This window comes from Dipteris shenzhenensis, chromosome 16 (genome assembly GCF_047967505.1).
Source record: "Dipteris shenzhenensis isolate YYH24624 ecotype China chromosome 16, Dip_SZ_1.0, whole genome shotgun sequence".
Classification (NCBI taxonomy): Eukaryota; Viridiplantae; Streptophyta; class Polypodiopsida; order Gleicheniales; family Dipteridaceae; genus Dipteris; species Dipteris shenzhenensis.
In genome coordinates, this window is record NC_141611.1 from 48891492 (window position 1) to 48904957 (window position 13466).

Sequence of the window (13466 nt, forward strand, 5' to 3'; positions counted from 1 at the left end):
CTACTGTAGTATGAAATCACCCTGTAGAATGCTGCCTATGTGCTGAACTAATCCTTCTTAGCTACCACCACTCCCACATTCCATAACTTCTCCTTACAATCATAAACCAGCAAGGACAATCTGCACGCCTGAAAGATCAACTCATTTCTGACAGACCAAATGGCCATGACCAGGGCAACACACAAAAAGGGTTGAATACTAATCTTTCGATTTTCTTCAATTTGTAGAATTAATATATTTTATGTACTGTAGCAGTAGTTGTTCCATCGCATTTCATTAACCTTCAATTCCCAACCGATTTTGGTCTGGGTAAGAACAGAATTTCTAGTCTTACCGCCTCAAAACATTTATAGGCCAGAGTATTATTAAAATACAATTATGGTACGATTAACATCCGTCCAAAATTCAACGTCAACATGCTCCTCAAAATTTTAAATGTCCACATTCGAACGTTTCGGTCGCATACACGAACGTCGCTGCGCGGAGAGCAAATGGTTTCGTCGACCGAAAACTACATACAGTCGACCGACTCGGGACATCAACACGAAGATATTAAACAGAAGTTACAACAACAACATGGGCAAATGCAGGGAACACGATTCAGTTATGAAAATCTGAGCAAGGCTCTTTTGTGGTCTAGAGCCAACCATTTTTCCAACACGCACTGCTTCCGTGCATGGACATTCACACATCATCAAGTACGCTGCAGTGACAGCCAGTCAGAAACGTCGGCCTGCGTTACGATCCTCACAACGCCTGCGACCTACGATCAGAAACAAAAGTTAACGCAAAGCTGAGAAGCGGCATCTTTGAATCAAAAGATCCCAACGTGTAGCTTGGTTTATGGTTTTGAGCTGGGTATGCGGAACAAGGAATACAACATCAAATAGCGATTTTCAACAACCACAACTTACTGAGAACCGCCCTTGCCGTGGTGGTCATGATGGTTATCAAAAGAGTTCTTCCTCGTAGAGTTTGCCTCCGTGATGTCCTTCATGCCCACCACGTTTGGGGTGGTCATGGCGGTAAACTTCGCGCTGACCTTCATGTACAGCTTCAACTTTGGGGGTGGCTTGATGTCCTTCATGTCCACCACGTTTGGGGTGGTCATGGCGGTAAATTTCGCGCTGACCTTCATGTACAGCTTCAACTTTGGGGGTGAAAGCCACCGCCACCAGAACCGCAACCAATAGCACCGCTAAAACCTTGTGACCCATTTCGTCTCACTCAACAGCTTCAAGCAAAATTACTCTTGCAAACTAAGGCTCGCAACCCTTGTGTGCTTTTATACACGAATCGTGACTCACCAGTCCAGGCACCTGGACCGGTAGCCCCTGGCAGCTCCCCTAAATGCGCCGGATCCCACCTAGTGTAAAATTAGTTCTACCTGCGCCTGTTACTCCTGGGAGTTACGCCCGCGGTGTCGGGCTGGCAGTCAGTGGCAACCAGCTCGGTGGCCAGACTTGTTTCCACTCTAATGCCTCTTGTACACGCGTAAAGTATTATCAGGTCGGGCTGGCAGTCAGTGGTAACCAGCTCGGTAGCCAGCCTTATCTTTCAGTGGCAACCAGCTCGGTGGCCAGCCTTATCTTTCAGTGCCATTCTCTTATCACCCCGAGAAAAACGAGGGCACATCAGCATTTTTGGCCAGCCCCTTGTGGGTAGCCTAAGCCATGGCCTCATTTTGGGAAACGAGAAAATACAATTTTTTGAAACTTCCATGATTATGTTGTGATTAGTACACTTTGGAAACCACTAATGGATTGCCTCGAAAAACTAAACGCAAGTCAAGCCCCTCTAGGAACAAACCTTAATTTGGAAGCATGTAACTTGATTCGATCACACCCTGTGACAATGGGACAATACTATGTGAACAAATTTCAAGCATTGAAAAAGTTGTTGAGAAAAGATCACACCATCCTAGGCAAAGTTCGTGATTTTTTCTTCGTGATCAAATTCCAAAATCGAGGAAGCCAACATGATCATGGCCTCGTATGGGTTTGTTAACATCCACAGAGTACAACCACCAAATGCAGGGTAATCAGTGATCAAAGGTGACCAAGCCGCATGATCTACTTCAACGGACAAGCTCAAGGAGTTTGACCCCCAAATACCCCAAGGCCAGTGATTACAAGCAATGTACACACGGAAGGAGTATAGCTCAAACTCAGGGAGTTTGATCCCCAAATATCGAAAGTCCATTCCAAAGTCCAAGGATTCAAGGATTCCAGGCACAGGTTACATGTTCCAGCTAACGCTAAGAACAAAGAGTACAAGCAATGTGTACACTTCTGGTCTACGTCCATGAAAATAGCCATGAAAGGAGTATAGCTCAAACTCAGGGAGTTTGATCCCCAAATATTCCGAAGCAAAGGATTCTAGGCAACGTGCAGGGTTGTCATGGGGTGTCTCATAGAACTTAAGCCTTGCCACTCTAGGTTTTGGGCTGCATTCATGGGGTTTGAACCACAAATGGTTTAAGGTGTGAGGGCACTCAGGGAGTTTGAGCCCCAAATCACCTAAGCCTAGGAGATGCAAGGCTAACACAAGCGCTATTTGGGAGCCGGTTAGGAACACTTCCTAATGCCAAGTTTATCCCAAGTGCTCTAATATGGTTAACACAAGTGCTATTTCCACTAGTAAGGAGAGATTGAAAGAATAGAAATATGCCTTGGCACCCTATGGGCCCAAGAGCCTTTGGTTATAAAGAGAGGGAGAGTGCTAAAAAGGAAAAGGATTAGCCCTCCCTTCAAAAGGTGACTTGTATAAAAGGCCAAATGGTTGACTTTGGTCTTCATTGTTGTTTGCACCAAGTTGAATACAAGCTCCGTCTTCTCTTCCAAGAGAGTGTTTTGGGTGTTCTCTTGTTTCATTCATAGTGCCCTTGTGTCTCCCACTCCATCCCCCTTCATCCTTCTCTTCTCTTCTTCTTCCTTATCCCTTCTCCCTCCCCTTTCCTTCTCCCCTCTCCTCTCCCCTCTTCCCCTTTCCCCTTTCTCATGTGGAGATACATTGCAACAATCCGGAGGCCGCTCGAGTGACATTGCGGATGACTCGTGCTGTGCATTGCTTCCGCAAGGAGTAGCTAGGAGTGAAGACTCTGTTGGCATATCTTCAACATCCCCACAACACGTGAGTGACTGCGAAGAACCACAATATTTTTGGCATCGTTGTCGAGGAGAAAAGATATGCTTTTGCATTTGCACTTGTCTTCCTTCGATACATTCCCATTACACTCACATAAAGTGGGAAATCTACCGTGGAAATCTGAAAACCAATAGTGACAAGATACTGTCCTATCCTGTTAGACCATGCTCTGGGTGCTTGCTTCAAGCCATACAAGGCTTTTTTCAACCTACAAACAAACTCAGGATGAACAGCATGCACATAACCTGGTGGCTGTTCCATATAGACCTCTTCTTGCAAATCACCATGCAAGAAGGCATTCTTTACATCCATCTGATGTAAAGACCATCCCTTCGATGCAGCCATAGCAATGACTGCTCTTATAGTTGCCATCCTTGCAACTGGACTCAATGTTTCTTCATAATCAATGCCTTATGTCTGTGCATACCCCTTGATAACTAATCTTGCCTTGTATTTGCTCATAAAACCATCTGCATTGTGCTTCACCTTATAAACCCACTTGCAGCCAATTGCATTCTTGTCTTTAGGCAAAGGCACCAATTCCATATAGCATTTGCTTCCAAGGCATCCATTTCTTCATCCATGGCTTTCTCCCATTTTTCTTTTCCCATGGCTTGCTCAAAAGAAGTGGGTTCTAGCTCTTGTATCACTTTGACCATATAGGCATAGTGAATGGCCATAAATCCATCATATTTCAGCCTATCCACAGGATACTTGACTCAGATAGACCTGCACAAAATAGGCTCACTACCAAGTGCTCTCAAAACATCCCTTGTCTTCCTTACTCCAAGTGTAACAATAGAAGGAATACCCAACTCATCATTAAGGCTCTGTTCTGAGCCACTGGATTCACCATCCACATAAGAATGACCTGCATTCACATCAACCATGGGCTGATCTACTTCTCTTTTCCTTTTCGTGATACTTGCATACCACTATCTGCATTGCTTTGAGGAGATGCTCCTGATCTCAATTTGCCTGTCCATGGCGAAGTATGTGAACCACTGCTGGAGGACACTATAGGTCCATGAATATTTTGTGATTGCTGATGTGAATTCTGTGCAGCATTACCATTTGGTGCATCTACGTCATCAATCACATTTATTGGTTTATACCAGCTGCTCATCTCATCAAAAACAACATCTCTGCTCACTGTAAACTTATGAGTAGAAGGATTATAGCATCTATACCCTTTCTGTTATAGAGAATATCCAATAAAGATGCACTTCTCAGCTTTTGGATCCAACTTGGATCGCAACTTATCTGGCACATGAACATAGCCAATGCAACCAAAAACTTTCAAATGAGAAATATATGGTTTCCTACCAGTATAGCTCTCCTCTGGCATCATGCCATGTATTGCTGCAGTCAGAGTCTTGTTGATTATGTAGACTGCTGTAGCAACTGCTTCAGCCCAATAAAAATCTGGTACGTCTTTTTCGTTGAGCATGGCATAAGATACCTCTCCAATATGCCAGTTTTTCCTTTCTGCAAGTCCATTTTGCTGTGGGGTATGACTGCATGAATATTGCTGCTTTATACCATTCTCCTGCAGGAACCTTGCAAACTCATTTGAGAGGTACTCTCCCCCTCCATCTGACCTTAGGCATTTTATTTGCAAGTCTGTTTCTTTTTTAACCATAGCTTTAAAAGCTTTGAAATGCCCAAGCACTTCACTTTTCTTTTTCATAAAATACACCCAAACTTTTCTGCTGTAGTCATCAATAAAAGTGAAAAAATAATGACAGCCTCCAATAGATGCAACTTTAGTAGTCCACACATCAGAGTGGATTAATTCCAATGGCCTCTTACTCTCTTGAACATGTCTAGGAAATGGTTTTCTTGCCTGTTTTCCAAATTGACAGGCTTCACATACCTTATGCATTTCTGCAACCTTGAACTTAGGCAATCTTGCAACAATATTTTGGGCCTACATTAATTTAAGTCGATGTATATTAACATGACCAATGCGTTTATGCCAGATATCAATATCTGCAACTACACCGATCCCATGTGCAAACATTCCTGCACTCAATTCAGGCATGTCCACATTCAACGTAAACATCCTACCCTTCTTCTTCCCTTTTACTATCAAGTGACCTTTATTTTTCATATCCTCACCAAAGCATCAATCAGGATTAAATCTGACCTGCAAGCCCTGCTCAACCATTTGACCAACAGAAACCAAGTTCTTAGTGATGTTCAGGACATGAAATACATCAGACAGGTATTTCTTTTTCCCATCCTACATAGACAAAGGAATTTTACCAATCTGTACAATAGGATGCGCGGTATCATCACCAGTCTCCACAAATCCTAGTTTTTCCATTTTCCACAAGGGCAGATCTGCAAAACTGACGAAAGTGGTATTTGACCACACAGTCACTTCCTAGTGATGATTTTGCATCAACAAGCAATAAGAATGATTCTATTACTCTTAATATCTCTGTGCATAGGCATACGATGCAATTTCTACGGCAACTTTTCATCGACCTGTAGAACAATAGTCATACAACCAAAACAGGGCACTTTTCTGAGTGCCTGCGAAAAACTTCCACCACCAAAACAGGCCCTGAAACGGCCTGGAATCAAAAAAATAATGTCACTGAGGGCTTTGGCCTCACCCGTAGCATATACTACCCTCTCGCCACACCGCAAAGGGCATCTCAATGTGAGACAGTGCACTCTTGCACTTTTCGGCTGTGTTACCTGTAGAGATTTACTCCTAAACTGGAAAAAGGAAAGCAACACTGATCCTCTTACTAACACACTGCGAACTTGGTTTGCTTCCTTGAGCTCCTTACCACGAACTGAGCTCTGATACCATATGAAGAGAGTGGGAGAGAGGTAAGGAGTCTCACTTGCAGCTTTCTTTTTTTTTTGGCCGAAAAAACAGTGCTAATTATATTACTTCGAGAACAAGATACAAGAGGTCAGCTTATAGCTGACGGGCTGCGTTCACAAATCGGACACAACCCTAAAAGGTAGCATAATAAATCATCCTCTCACGGAGGGATAAGACGAGTGTGAATGAACAGCCATCGGGGTGGTGAGTAGTGCCACCGAAGGCCTTGCGTAGTCTGCTCGAAGAAGAGGCCCTGTGTGTCCCAAGCCCGGAGGAAGCATCTCCGCTTCTCCTGATCGGCCCGGGAGTCTCCCTGAATCTGGTCCCACTGGCCTCTGAGGGTATGAATAATCTCACTCCAAATCTCTGCCATGATCTAGGCAGTCGATAAGGAGGTGCCACCGAGGATCTACGCGCAGCGCGAGGTCCAGATGTGCCACCCTGTAATGCTGCTAATAATCTCCCAGACTGGCTGCCTCTCCCGAACTCCTGTATCAGCCTCTGCTAGGTGCTGTGGGATACCCTCGAGCGGTCCCCACGTCCCCTGTGTGATAAGGAAAGTGGGGTCCTGCTAGCATGCCTCGAATAAGTGATGAAGACCAGGTGCGGTGCTGCACCAACAGAACGCGCCCCAAGTGATCAATCCTAGCTCTGGTGCTGCGCGAGTAAGAATCCCAAAAGTCCAGCTCCACACATCCTGGGCGCGAGTGCAGCTCCACAGCAGGCAGTGTTTTGGTGACTCCTCATCCGCATGGCAAATCTGGCAACATCCGTCCTGGCCTATCTGCCTCAACCAGCTCCCCACTGGAAGACCTTTGTGGGCAAGAAGCCACAGGAAGTATGAGATCTTCTGTGGCCGCCAGCTCTCCCACAAGGCCTTCCAGAATGCCTGCAAAAAGAACCTGGAAATACCCTGTGCGTACCAGCTGGGTCGCTGGGTGGGGGGGCGGCTCTGCATCCTCCCGAGAACTCGCCTGCCCAGAGTCGTACTGTAGGCAAAGAAGGAGGTCGGCCCCTGTCCTGTCACAATCTCTAGCCACCACCACTCTCCTAGGTCCCAATCAAGCTCTGACAAGGCCCGCCCCTCCTAGAGCCAAAGACGCCAAAGCTGCACCTGGTCCTGCTCGATGCTAGGGTCGGTACGCCAGACCTTCCCCAAAAGGCCTACGACCCGAACCCTCTGCCACGGGAGTAGGGGGTCAATGAGCGCATCCTCTCTCCTGAGTCGTTCATCCCCAGAAACCGCGAAGAAGGAGATAGAGGAGTCATCCATACGTCCTGCGATCACCAGTGGGATGCCACAGGGGGTGAACTGTCCCAGCCAGCGGGTGTCACCAGGCATGAGGACCTGAGGCTCAGGTGGAACCAACCAAGCAGCTGGGATCGCACCGTCGATCTCCGTGCGTCTCGCCTGGGCTCCACGTGCACCTCCAGCTGCGTCTGCAAGATCAGTCATCTCCAGATGTCTGTACGTATCCCTCCAAACTCGAAGGGATCGGGCTGGCCCCCTCATCCAGCCGTCCCACCTGATATGTGATCTCTCCCCCAACTGAAGGCCCTCGGCATCTCTGACCTGACTGTTCCAAATAAGCGGCTGGCGATTGATCTCCTCCTGACAGCTGGGAGGGGACTGAATGAGACTGAGGCGAAGCCGCCTCCAAACCATGAGGAGGCTACGAACGAGTGGGGAGCGGGGCGGAAGTGAAGATCCACCTGAGGGACGGTAGCCACTCTCCACCTCGGCGCGGGACACAAGAGCCGACTCCCTGCTGAAGTAACATCTTCCACGTCTGCCCCCTCGGGGTCAAATCGCGGATGACAAGCTTGCCTAACAAGGCCTGACTCTGAAGCTCTCGATCAATGACCCCCAGGCCACCCTCAGCCTGCGGAAGAATGACTGTCTGCCAAGCAACCCTGGCTCTGGTATCTCTATGACCATCCTCCCCAGACCAAAGGAAGTTCTGAACCAACCTCCTGAGCTGTGCCACGCTGGATCTCGAGAAGCACCAGCAGGAAGCCACATACCAAGCCGTGGCTAGGAGGACCTGGTTAACTACCAAGGCACGACCTGCAAGAGAGAGCTTAGCAGTGCTCCAGAAAGCCAGCTTCCGTCGGATGGAGTCTAGCACCGGGAGAAACTGCTGAGCTGGCGTGATGTCTAGGCCAACCTGAAAGCCAAGGTATCTAGCTGTCTGTCCCCGTGGAATCCATCTAAAACCCAAAAATCGCCCCCACTGAGAACACGCCCCAGGGTCTGTGAGAAAACCAACTGATTTGTTCCAGTTGATTTTTGCACCAGCGGCTGAGCAGAAAACCTCCAGGGCCATCCGCACCCTCTCTAGCATCCTCTCATCGTCCTGGACATAAAGGGCTGTATCATCTACGTACTCCGAGTCCAAAAGCTCCGTGTCCTCCCGGAGTGGAAGGCGAACACCCCTGATCCCTGTGGACCTCGCCCGAAGGTAGTAAGTCATGGCCTCGGCGAAGAAGAGAAACAGGTAAGGAGCAAGGGGGCAGCCCTGACGCACTGATCTCTCCAAGCTAAAGCGCTCACCCATCCTGCCTCCAATGATAACTCTGCTAGACGCTGTCCTGTACAAAGCTGAGATACCCTGAATCCAACCTACCGGGAAACCTAGCCGCTCCAGAGTCCCCTCCAAAAAGGACCAGTCCACGCGATCGTAGGCCTTCTCGAAGTCGAGAAGTAGAATGGCAAGGTGTGATCCGCTGTGCTGAGCCCACTCCGCCGCCTCTGAAAAGGTGAAGACATTATCCAGGATACTGCGATCCTGGACAAAGCCTGTCTGAGTGTCATGGATGAGGTCTGGGAGTAGAGGCTGAACTCTGGCACTGATCATCTTGGCGAGGATTTTGTAGGCAGTGGTAAGGAGAGTGATCGGACGCCACTGGCGGATCTCCTGTCTATCTCCTCCCTTCGGGATGAGGCAAATCAGTCCCGAGGAAAGGCTCTCTGGCATCTGACCACTGCTGAAAATCCCCTGCAGAGCTGCAAGGAGGGGCTGATGGATCTGGTCCCAGAAGGAGGTGAAGAATGCTTGGGATAGCCCATCCTCACCTGGGCATTTCTATCCGTCGATAGCCATCAAGGCCTCCAACATCTCATCCGAGGTGAACGGTGCCAACAACGTCGCCTGCATGCTAGGCTGGACCAGGGATGGAATGTGCCTCCACACCTCCTCACGGGCACGACTAGCACGAGGGGCAAGCGGCTCCTGCTGGAAGAGGGTCCTGTAGAAGTCAGTGGCCAACCCCAGGACCTCCCCCGGATCCGTAACAATGTGACCATCTGCTGTCCTGAGACTCCGAAGCTGATCACCTGCAGCTCTCTGGCCATGCGTCCTGAAGAACTCCCTGCACATCCGGTCACCCTTCCGGGCCCAGAAGGAGAGAGAGGCATGATAGGAAAACTCGGAGCGACGCTCGAGTGTCTCCTCCAGGAGGGCTCTGGCTCGAAGGGCCTGGATCCGAAGCTCCTCCGAGCTCGGGGAAGCCTGCTGGAGTCACTGAATGGAGGCGAGGTCCCTCCGAAGAGCTCTCTCTCTGCTCCACCAATCCTGTCGAACCTGTAGGGCTGCGAGCTGGCAGATCTGGCTGGACTCCTGCAGAGCCTGCGCGACCGAGTCTACCAGATCCACGCACTCCCCCCAGTCTTTGTCCCAAAGACTGCAAATACTGCTGCGCACGTCCACCCTCGAGAAGATGGAGTCGGGAATCCTGCATGATCGGGGGGGGAGGGTCTGGGCTGCCGAATCTAATGATAGGAGCACAGGCGCATGGTCGGAAAGTGTCGTCCCTGGAACTATACCCGCCTGACCGCCTCTGCTGATGGCCCAATCACTGACATAAAATCTATCAAGCCTCTCCAGGAGTCTGCCTCCTTCCCTGCGGAAGCCCCAAGAGAAGTCCAGGCTCTCGTGCCAACGCCGGAAGGACGGGTCTCTCCAACTGTCCCTCCCTCCTGTCGCGAAGATGAAAGAGTCCCAAGCTGACTGCTCTGCCTGAGCCATACCTGTGAACTCCGAACCTCTGCCCTGCTGGTCCTCCAAGGTCTCCAGATTGTTGAAGTCACCTCCAACAATCCAGGAATCCATGTCTGGAAGAATCCCTGTAAGTGTCCTCCAGAAAGTGGCTCTGCATCGGAGGTCTGTGGGAGCATAAATGTTGAGGATTCCTATTTTGGATCCCTCCAAATCCAGGCCTACCCAAAGGGCTCGGCCTGGGATCAACGTGCCGTGACCGAAAACTCCCTGGGCTAACTGCTCGCACACGGAGGTACAGACACCCCCACTCCTCCCCTGTGCGCCGATCAGGGGCTCCCAATAAGTGTAGGAACGTCCAGGGAGAACCTTCTTGCAGCTACGGGAATGAGCCGCAGAAAGCTTGTGCTCCTGGAGCAGAAGTACATCCAAACGACCAATCACTGCAGGCTGAAGTTCCTGTCGCAAAATGAGCTTCCTGGGACCACGGGTGCCAGAAGAGTGAAACCCGTTCACATTCCAGGATACGAGGTGTAGGCTCATGGAGGGGGATGGGGGGCCGCGAACAACTGTCTGCTCGCGGTCGAAGTCGATGAAGAATCAGACATATCGAAATGGAGGCGCTGCCGCTTATGAGAAGGTTTGGAGGGGGAGACGGGGTCGTCCTGCCCGTTCTTCAACACCTTCAGCAAAGGCGAGAGGCCTTTGGTGCCATGAGCAAATGCTTTCTCGAGCCAGCTCGAGATCTCTGAAGTGGTCATCCCGTAGAAAGTTCAGAGTTTCTGATGGGACCAAGCTCTGACATCCTGGGGGAGAGGCCATGACAGGGGAGGTCTGAGGATCACAATCAGTCGAAAGCGTTTGGCGGCGCAACGCCACCGCAGGCGCACATCGCCCTCGGACCACTGAGTCTCGAGAAGCTGTCCACGGGCCTATCTAGGAGCAAACCTGGGCGTGTGTCTGCTCTCTGAGAGCCTCCCAAACCGAGTCGTCTGTCCAGGTCTCGGTGCCATCGCTGAGGAACGTGAAAGCGAAGCTAGGGCCATCCCTAGGGGCCAAGGCGGCAATCTTCCCATCCGCCCCTTTGCGGAGCAGGAAGATACTGATGTCGAGACAAGCCGGGAAGGTCCCAAGGTCGGCCACATCCAGGTAGTCCCAGGGGCCAGATCTGTAAAAGTCTCGAGGAAGCTCTCTCTCCTGAAGCTGAGACCCATCAGAGTCTGCCACTGAGGGGCTAGCGGGCAGGGAAGCCTGCTCCAGTGGTTGTGTAGACTCCGGGTGTCCTGCCAGCGGGGGGGGAGGGGGAGGGGGCTGAGGGGTAGGCGACTCGGACTCCACGGTGGCGACTGGCAGAGAAGGTGGAGGAGGTGGAGCGGGGGTTGCACTCGGCTGGGAAGCCGACGGTGCAGCTAACTCTGTAGGAGAGGCGAGGGGGATGGGGATGCATCTGGAACTGGGGCTGAGAGGGAGGAGGAGGAGACTGAGGAAGAGGAGGCGGGGGCTGAAGCTGCGGGTCGGGCGAAGGGGGGGGGAACTGGGGAGGGGGCTGGGACTGAGAGGAAAGGGGCGGGGGAGTGGGAGAGAGGGGAATCTGAGGCTATGGAGGGCGGGCTGCCGTCGAAGAAGAAGCTCTCCCAGGTCCCTGGGGCGGCTGCCTGTCAGGTCTCTGGGGTGCTGCTGCAGGAAGGGTAATCTCTGCCTCCTTGCCTTTATCCGAAATCTTCTTGTTCCTTCCTCTTTTCCTTCTAACCTCGGTCCAACCGCCCACTACCTCTGGACCGGACTCCGGCTGCCTCGGCTCCTCCTGACGTGGTTGTCCGGGGGGGGGGGCGGGGGCGGAGGGGGCAGGGGCAGGGGGGGTCGAGACGAGCTGGCGAAGCGTGGACAAGCAGCCGCCAAGTGCCCAAAGCCGTGGCACCGTAGGCACTGACCTGGCTGTCCGGTGACTATCATGCTCTGGGTGATGCTACCGGCATCTGTCACAATCTCGATCACTGCAGGGAGAGTCGCAGGATCTGCCACAGCCACACGGACTCGGGGGGCTCCTGCCGTGGTCACCGCGTCGGCGAAAGTGTCGTGCATAACCCAGCCAAAATGGGAGCCCAAGTCCCTGACAATCGGCTGCAGCTCAGCAGCAAGACCTGGAAAAACTAGTGTCACTGGGTGGCGAGGTATACGGAACCGAACATCAAAATTCGCTGCGCTGAATCCACGGTACCACGGGACTATCATGATAATCTTCCCATCCACCGATGTGGGGGAACCGGCAATCAGGTTGCTCGCAGCTTTCTCATTGGAGAGTTTGAGCCAGAAGATGCCCCTTCCCATAAGGGCCACCTCCTCAATATGGCCATCCTCTAGCAGGAGAGTGGACTGGAGCCAGTCCCTGATGGCTGATCTGGAGGGAGAGTGTCCAATGACTCTACCGTAAACAGAGGTACGGGCAAAGTCAATGGCAACCTCCTGAACACGAGATGATTGTTGCTCTGTCAGGATAACGCGGTAGGCATTTGGAGAGGGAGGGTCTGACTGGGCCTCCGGATCCGGGCAGGGGGCCGCCATACCGCCAAGACTAACTGCAAGCTTCCGATGAGGAACAGGCTGCCACCCAAAAAAGGGGGGGGCGAAGCGGGAGGGTGGAGCCTGGGTGTGGAGAGGACGGTTGCGGAGGCAGAAGGTGGAGGTGGGGTGGAGGAGTGGAGCGGAAGGGCGGGCGAGGCGAAGTGAGGGGCAGGGGGGGTCGGGACGGGGGGCGGGGTGAAGGGTGCGGGGTGCGGGGAATACGGGGGGCGCGGAAGAGCAGGGGGGGGGCAGGTTTGGAGTGGCTGGGGCGGAGAGGTGAAGCGGGGGGCGGGGAGAGCGGAATGGAGGTGGGGGGGGCGGGTGAAGCGAGGGGGGTCGACGGGTGAGGCGGAGCGGCGAGAGGGGGGGGTGAGGTGAAGCGAGGGGGGGGTTGGGTGAAGCGAGGTGAGGCAGAAGGGGCAGGGTGGAAGAGAGCGCGGAGAGGTGAGGGGCGGCTGAGACGAGGGAAGGGGGGGGGAGTGGAGGCAAGGGATGACGATGGAGAGGTGAGGTGGAGAGGAGCGGAGGGGCGAGAGAGCAGCGAGGGGGCGAGGTGAAGGGGAGCGGATGGCGAGAGAGCAGCGAGGGGGGGCGGGAGTGGAGGTGAGGGCGCAGCGAGGTGGGCGGCGGGTGAGGGGGAGGGGGGGCGGGGGGCGAGGGTGGAGGGGCAGGGGGCGGGGGTGTCGCAGCGAGGGGAGGAGCTAGGGGGGGAGGTAGAGCTAGCGGCGGGGGGGGAGGGGAAGCTCGCAGGAGCTATTCTATTGTGGCTATATGGAATATGCAAGAAGCGCACTTGCAGCTTTCTCACATACACAATGGGGGAATACACACAAAGGTGGAGGCTGAAAATAGTTCTTCTCTTCTTAGTTGTGAAAACCAAAAGAACTCTCTCTCTTAGTACAAAAGGAATAGAT

The 13466-nt window shown here is 52.2% G+C and overlaps 1 long non-coding RNA gene across 2 annotated transcripts in view; it reads right to left on the bottom strand.

Moving 5' to 3' along the window:
- Positions 1 to 622: 622 nt before the first annotated feature.
- The window catches only part of LOC147893070 (uncharacterized), a 69713-nt gene continuing 56869 nt past the window's right edge, over positions 623 to 13466 (bottom strand). The window contains exons 1-2 of one of the 2 annotated variants that reach the window (XR_015542373.1): positions 911 to 1442; positions 623 to 763 (exon numbers count right to left, since the gene is read on the bottom strand). This is a non-coding gene — a long non-coding RNA (uncharacterized LOC147893070). Of the gene's footprint in view, positions 764 to 910; positions 1443 to 13466 lie in introns of those variants that run through there. The other variant, XR_015542372.1, reaches the window with a different exon arrangement.